The sequence below is a fragment of the Pseudorca crassidens genome, chromosome 3, assembly GCF_039906515.1.
Source record: "Pseudorca crassidens isolate mPseCra1 chromosome 3, mPseCra1.hap1, whole genome shotgun sequence".
In the NCBI taxonomy this organism is placed as follows: Eukaryota; Metazoa; Chordata; class Mammalia; order Artiodactyla; family Delphinidae; genus Pseudorca; species Pseudorca crassidens.
In genome coordinates this window covers 79,609,201-79,616,120 of record NC_090298.1, presented here as the reverse complement: position 1 = coordinate 79,616,120, position 6,920 = coordinate 79,609,201, and the positions used below count along the sequence as shown (strand labels likewise).

The 6,920-nt window shown below is 39.5% G+C and overlaps 1 non-coding gene across 1 annotated transcript; it reads right to left on the bottom strand.

The window, feature by feature from the left end:
• Positions 1–5,805: 5,805 nt before the first annotated feature.
• Positions 5,806–5,912, bottom strand: LOC137222924 (U6 spliceosomal RNA). Its single transcript, XR_010942689.1, has one exon. It is a non-coding gene; the product is annotated as a U6 spliceosomal RNA (small nuclear RNA).
• Positions 5,913–6,920: the final 1,008 nt, after the last annotated feature.

Here is a 6,920-nt window from a genome sequence, read left to right as displayed (position 1 = left end):
TAGCCCTGCTGGCTGCAGTTAGAGAAAGCCCATGCGCAGCAACGAAGACCCAACACAGCCAAAAATAAATAAAAATTTAAAAAAAAAAGAGACCAAGCAAAGAAAAGGTGCACATTCTATCAACCAGAGCGGAGTCACATAGCCCTGCTAACTTGAAGGAGGCAGGGAAATGTAGTAGTGCCCAGGAGAAGGAGGCAAAGTTTTGATGAGAAAATAGCAGTATTCTATCCTTACTCTTTAATCAAGTCAAAGTATTAATACCCACACAATGGCAGCCATAGAAGTAGGCTACTCAGATCTCCTTCAAGAGGACCTGATACATGGAGCATAGTTGATTTACAACCCTAGCTGTTACAGCTTTGAATCAACCACCACAGATAACACTTTTCCCAAGCTGCTATGAATCAATGGCTGAGTTTGGCCAGTACATAGGAACCAGACCATTCATGTTCAATATGAGATTCTTTAAAGAATAACTTGTGCTTTGAGTCTACCCACTGGCTTAGCCAAGACTTTCTTAGAATGAAAGTACATTCAGAGGCTGGTTCTAAGCAATCCTTTCCTCCTTTTCTCCTTTCACAGTTGTCAAACCTACATAGTGGTCTGAAGCCTCTTCTTACCTACTCCTACTCTCACTTTTATCCTTCACAGAGCCACCACAATAAATCTCTCAAATATCTAATCCTGTCTTGATGCTTACTTATGAGAAGGCCTGAATTGATGCAAATAGTACTAAGATTGATTCAGGAAATCAGGCAGCAAGGTGAGTTTTGAGAATGGCTCACTCCTTAACTGGCTGACAAAGAGGACTTTGTTCTAAGTGGAATGTGCAGGATGGATAATCTCTGGCACAAAATGGCAGCCTAATTGCTGAAGGTTCCAGCAGTGATACCCTGGAAAAATGTCCTGGTGTAGAGGAATGACCTTGTTGGTGCTATGATTCTGGTATTTAAAAGATTCATGGAGAGCAACTCCTTCAAGGACAGTGGCGTTATCTGGTTACTACTAGGCTGTGTTTGACAACTTGCAAAGAGAAAGCAGGAAACTGAAGGTAGTTAACAGAAAATTAAATATTTTGATAGCTAACAAAAAAACCCTTTCTCCTCCAGAGAAGAGCAGACATGGGTGATGTATTAGTTCAGGCTGCCATAACAGAATGCCAAAGACTGGGTGGCTTAAACAATAGAAATGTAATTTTCTCAGAGTTATGAAGATTAGAAGTCCAAAATCAAGGCATCAGCAGGGCTGGTGTCTGGTAAGGGCTCTCTTCCTGGCTTGCAGATGACCACCTTCCTGCTGTGTTCTCATATGGCCTTTCCTTGATGCATGTAAATGGAGTGAGAGAGCAAGCTCTGGTGTTTCTTCTTATAAGGACACCAGTCCTGTTGGAGTAGGATCTCACCCTTATGATTTCATTCAACATTAATTATCTCCTTAAAGGCCTTATCTTTGCATAGAGTCATATAGGGGGTTAGGGCTTTAACATGGGCAATTTAGGAGGACACAGTTCAGTCCATGATGGTGAAAAGCAAAAAAGCAGACATGAGACTTCTGAGTCACAACACTCCAGAGATGATCAGTCAATGTAGGTCTGTTATGCCAAGGTCGGGGCCTTGTTTGAGAAAACTTGGTAAGGATTCTGGTCACCAGTTTCAGTGTTTGGCAGTTTTCTTCCCCATACACCCCATCAATTCTCTGACATCAGCTGGATGTCCCTACAGTTCAACTCAATTCTGACACTCTCTACCGGGAGACAGCATCAGACTCGCAGGTTAAGGACTCAGTCCCACAAGACTGCCTCCCTACTAACTCCTAGCAAGCCCAGGTTATCCTGTGCTTTTGACCAACCAGCTACAGATTGGCAGTTCCAATGACCCCCTCACTCCAACCTTGGGTTTGATTAATTTGCTAGAGTAGCTCACAGAACTTAGAGAAACACTTTGCTTACTAGATCAATCACTGGTTAATTGTAAAAGGATATAACTCAAGAACATCCAGATGAAAGAGATACATAGCACAAGGCATGGGGAAAGGTCGTGGAGTTTTCATGCCTTCTCCACGTGTACTATTCCTTTCAAATCCTCACGTGTTCACTAACCTAGAAGCTCTTTGAGCTCCATCCTTTAGGGGTTTTACGGAGGTTTCATTACATAGGCATGATGGATTAACTCATTGGCCATTGGTGATTGAACTCTCAGTCTCCAGCCCCTCTCCCTTCCCCAGAGGCCAGGGGGTGGGACTGAAAATTCCAACCCTCTATTCATATGGTTAGTTCTCCTGGCAACCAGCCCCCAACTTGAGGTGTTTTCCAAAAAGTAACTTCATTATCATTAACAAAAGGCACCCTAATTGCTCTCACCATTTAGGAAATTCCAAGGGTTTTAGGAGCCCTGTGCAAGAAGTGACATGAAAACCAAATATATATTTCTTGTAAATAAAAATATCACACTTAGGAACCTGGTACATAGGTGGGAGATAATTGGATGGATGCTCCTGATGATCTCAGTAATGTAGACCTCTCTGAACTCCCAGAGCTCCCAGGGGTGGCTTACATCTCCCTGGAGAACTCTGTAGAAAGACATTACAAAGGCCTCTCCCCAGCAATGCAATATGTATCCCCTTAAGGAAATGTCCCATCTCCTCCCCTAGCTGCCAGTCTGATAATAAGGGTTAAATCTCAGTATATCCCAGCTGGGCCTCATAAAGGAGGATAGAGAGTACACACCAAGAAAGAGGCAAGAATTAGCTTGCATGTTTGATAGAGTCACAGAGCTCTGTAAGACATGTTAAGAATCCCTGGGATTAGGCTTTAAAATTGTTTAAGGGGTCCAGAATAAAGACAGGTTAAGCAAAAATGTATTTGCTTCACAATACTTTCTAAGGATGTGTGATTTAACATCTTGCAAAGAATGGGGCAAACTCTTTGCTGGGTATGCTGTTAGGTGTGTGGAAAAATCAAAGATCTATGCTGGGTAAAGTGGAAATTCCTAAATAGAATTCAGGTATTGGTATATGGCATGAGGTATATGGTAGAGGAAGGAATAGAGTCTCAGGGAAGTGGACATACTGGAATGGACATATTGTATAAGGCCAGAAAATCCACTAGATGATTAAGTCTCATCTCCAAGGCCATGAAGAATGTACTGGTGAGAGGGGAACCAGCATCACTGAGAAGTTCAGCGATTGGTCTTTTCTGAAGGCCAGGGCTGTTAGGAGGAGAGGGGCTCACAGACCTGGGCTCTTTACTATCTAGGTGGCTTATGAGGCACCAAAGTAACAGACACCAGGGGGCACTGCTTACAGTCAGGAACCAAGAGGTCCTAATTACTGTAACAACCAGAAAGATCAGAGAGGACAGTCAAAAAGATTTGTAGAGATGGTTAATAGAGGATGGTGTCTATATAAGTAAAATAGATGGGCAGCCAACAAGTGTGCTGCTTAATATCTACAACCAGAAGATGAGAAGAATGGAAGGACAGGAGATTGAGAGCAGTCACTTCAATAAACAGTCATAATTCCTTGTTCAGTTTCTGGTGATTTTCACATACAGACTTTATTAACAGAAGAGGTGTTCAGCTCCCTAGGAGGAGAGACATACAACCCACAGCAAGTGTATACTATACTATATACTATCCCCAAAAGGGCCCAAGGTCACTTACTTCAGCGCCTTTACACTGGGGAAAGAGGAATGCCAGGACATTTTGAGAACTATTGCACACAGAATTTGAACTGATATCCACACTTAGAAACTCAAAATTTATTATGGTCCCCATGTGAAAGTAGCAAGTAAAAGAGGCCAAGTAATAAAGGCAGTCCTAATTAAAGTCAAGCTTACAATAGCTAATGGGTCCATGGATAGAACCACGTGACTATTATTTTCCTAGTCTCAGATATATAATAGGGATTGGCATTCTTGGCAGTTGGATAACACTCACACTGAATTCTTGACCTGTGGAATAAGAGTTATCATATCATAGTGAAGATAGCTAAAGCCAAGTAGGAACTCGGAAACTATTCTGTCTTACCCCTGACCAAGACACCAAATTTAAAAAAAGTATCACACCCTGGGGCAATGGTGAAGATTAGTGCTTCAATTATGGACCTAAAGAACATAGGGATGGTGGTGTCTATTATATCACCATTTAATTTTCCAGGATTCATCATTTTCTTCAGGGGCCTGACAGTCAAATTAAATAGTAAATATTACTTAGTTCATCTTATTGTAGACTATCACAAGCTCAACCAAGTAGTTTTCATAGAAATGGAATCTACAATATCTAGATTTTGTGTCTGGCTTCTTTCACTTAACACAATGTTTTCAAGGTTCATCTATGTTGTATAATGTATAAGTACTTCATTTCTTTCTATTGTCAAGTAATGTTCCATTGTATAGATATACCACATCTTTTATCCATTGTTTTTGTTTATCTATTTATCAGATAATGGACATTTGGGTTGTTTCCACTTTTTAGCTATTATGAGTAATACTGTTATGAAAAATATATGTTCTAATGTGAACATATGTTTTTAGTTCTCTTAGGTATATATCTAGAAGTGGAATTGCTGGGTCATATGATACCTCTACATTTAACCTCTTGAGGAATGCCAAACTGTTTCCCAAAGCAGCTGAACCATTTTACATTCCCACAAGCAATATATGGGAGCTCTAATTTCTCCACATCCTTGCCAACACTTGCTATCATCTGTCTATTTTACTATAGCCATCTTCCTGTGTGTGAAATGATATGTCATTGTGGCTTAGGTTTACATTTCTCTTATAACTAAGGATGTTACGGATATTTTCATGTTTTTATTGGCCATTTGTATATCTTTTGAAAATGTCTACTTAAATCATTTGCTCATTTTAAAGTTGGATTATTTGTCTTTTATGTCTTTTTATTGTTGAATTGTAAGGGTTTATTACCAAGCAAGAGCTCATTGCTCAATACCCATAGAAGCTAATACTATGACACTAGCTTTTGAAAAAAGAAAAGTACTTTATCTTGAGGTTGACCAGCAAGAAGACAGGAGGCAGGGCTCAAATCTGTCTTCCTGATCTGGAGTTCAGTAAAACTTTCATGAGTTAGGGGAGGATGTGTTGGAATGTGGAAGCACTGGCAGGGCAGGTTTCCACTGGAGGGCTTTGGAACTTGGCCATGTATGGTAAGGTGTGGTAAAGTGGGCTTCAGCATCAGATCTTCCTGGACAACAGACCCTTGGCTTTTGAAAGTGTTCTTGTGTTCAGGTTCCAGTCATGTCCTAGTCCTTTGGTTCCATAGAAGGGAGAAACTTTAGTTCTAATTATTATTTGAGGTCAAAATTTTCTCCTCTACTCATGCTTTGGTTGCGTGACTTGCAGTTTCGTTCTGTTGTTTCTGTTTCAGTATCTCATTATCAATAGAGTAGGACCAGATTGAGCTGGTCCTGGGGTTATAAGTTCGTTATATATTCTGTATCCTGGACCCTTATCAGATAAATGAGTTGCAAATATTTTCTCACATTCTGTGGGTCATCTCATTTTCTTTTTTTATTATAATACAAAAATATTTTCCTTTAATAAAGATTTTCACATCATGTTTAATGGGAAACAACTAAAATGTTATGTAAAGAGCCCAGGAGGTAAATTTTTACTATTTATCTTTCAGATCATATCATTTTTCTTCAAAATCTGTATATATGCTTGTGATGTTTTCAAAACTAGATCTTGATATAGATTTGACTCATCAGTAGATCCTAGAGGAGAAGCTCTATAGGATCCAGATTCAAATTCAGCAGCAGCTTCTTTTAATTTCCTAGTTATATTTTAAAAATAAGAAACACTTCATGAATTTGCATGTCATCCTTGTGCAGGGCCCATGCTAATCTTCTCTGTATCATTCCAATTTTAGTATATGTGCTGCCAAAGTGAGCACAACTTTTCATTTTCTTGATAGTGTCCTTGAAGCACAAAAGTCTTTTTTAATTTGGATGAAGGCCAATTTATTTATTTTTTCTTTGATTGCTTGTGCTTTCAGTGTTTTATCTATCATTGCCTAATCCAAGGTCACAAAAATTTACATCTGTGTTTTCTTCTAGTAGTTCTATAGTGTAAGCTTTACAGTAGGTCTCTGATCCATGCTGAATTAATTTTGTGTATGTTGTGAGGGAGGGGCCCACCTTAATTTTTTTGCATGTGGATATTCAGTTACCTGGCACCTTTGCTGAAAAGGACTAAATTTTTTTCTACTGAATCATCTTGGCACCCTTGTCAACTTGCTGTGATTATTACTGAGGAGAAGAGTATACTTAGACGTAATCTTATTTCCCTCCCTGATTATTGTTGGTCATGTTATCAAGGTTTGTTGCCCTTACTAAATTTTTTGTTCTGTTAATAAAGGTGCTATAGTGTTTAATCTTAGCTCTATTTTTAAATAGCTTCAAACTGCCCACAAAAACTTTTACCTTAGCTTCCCCAATTCTAGAGTTCTCTATTTTGCATCATTTTGCTTAGCTGAATTTTTTCTCAAGTAGTGCCCCCTCCACCTCTAGGAGGGGCACACAACTTTAGTTCCCTCAGTATTATTTAGGTTAATGTCTGCCTGTTCCTTTTAATTTGAATGGCAACTTGACCTGGCATATATTATTGCAGGGGTCAGCAAACTTTCCATAAAGAGCCAGATAGTGAATGTTTACAGGTTTGCGGGCTTTATGGTCTCAGTTGCACCTCCTCAATTCTTCTGCTGTAGTGCAAAAGCCACCACAGACAATTTGTAAGCAAGTGGATATGATTGTGTTTCCATAAAATTTTACCTGTCAAAACAGATGGTGGCCAGATTTGGCCTATGGGTTGTGTTAAACTGACCCACCTATTATTGGATCACAGACTCCCTTATAACTTTGTGGACCTGTTTGTTCAGTGAATATTTATTGAGCACCTACTC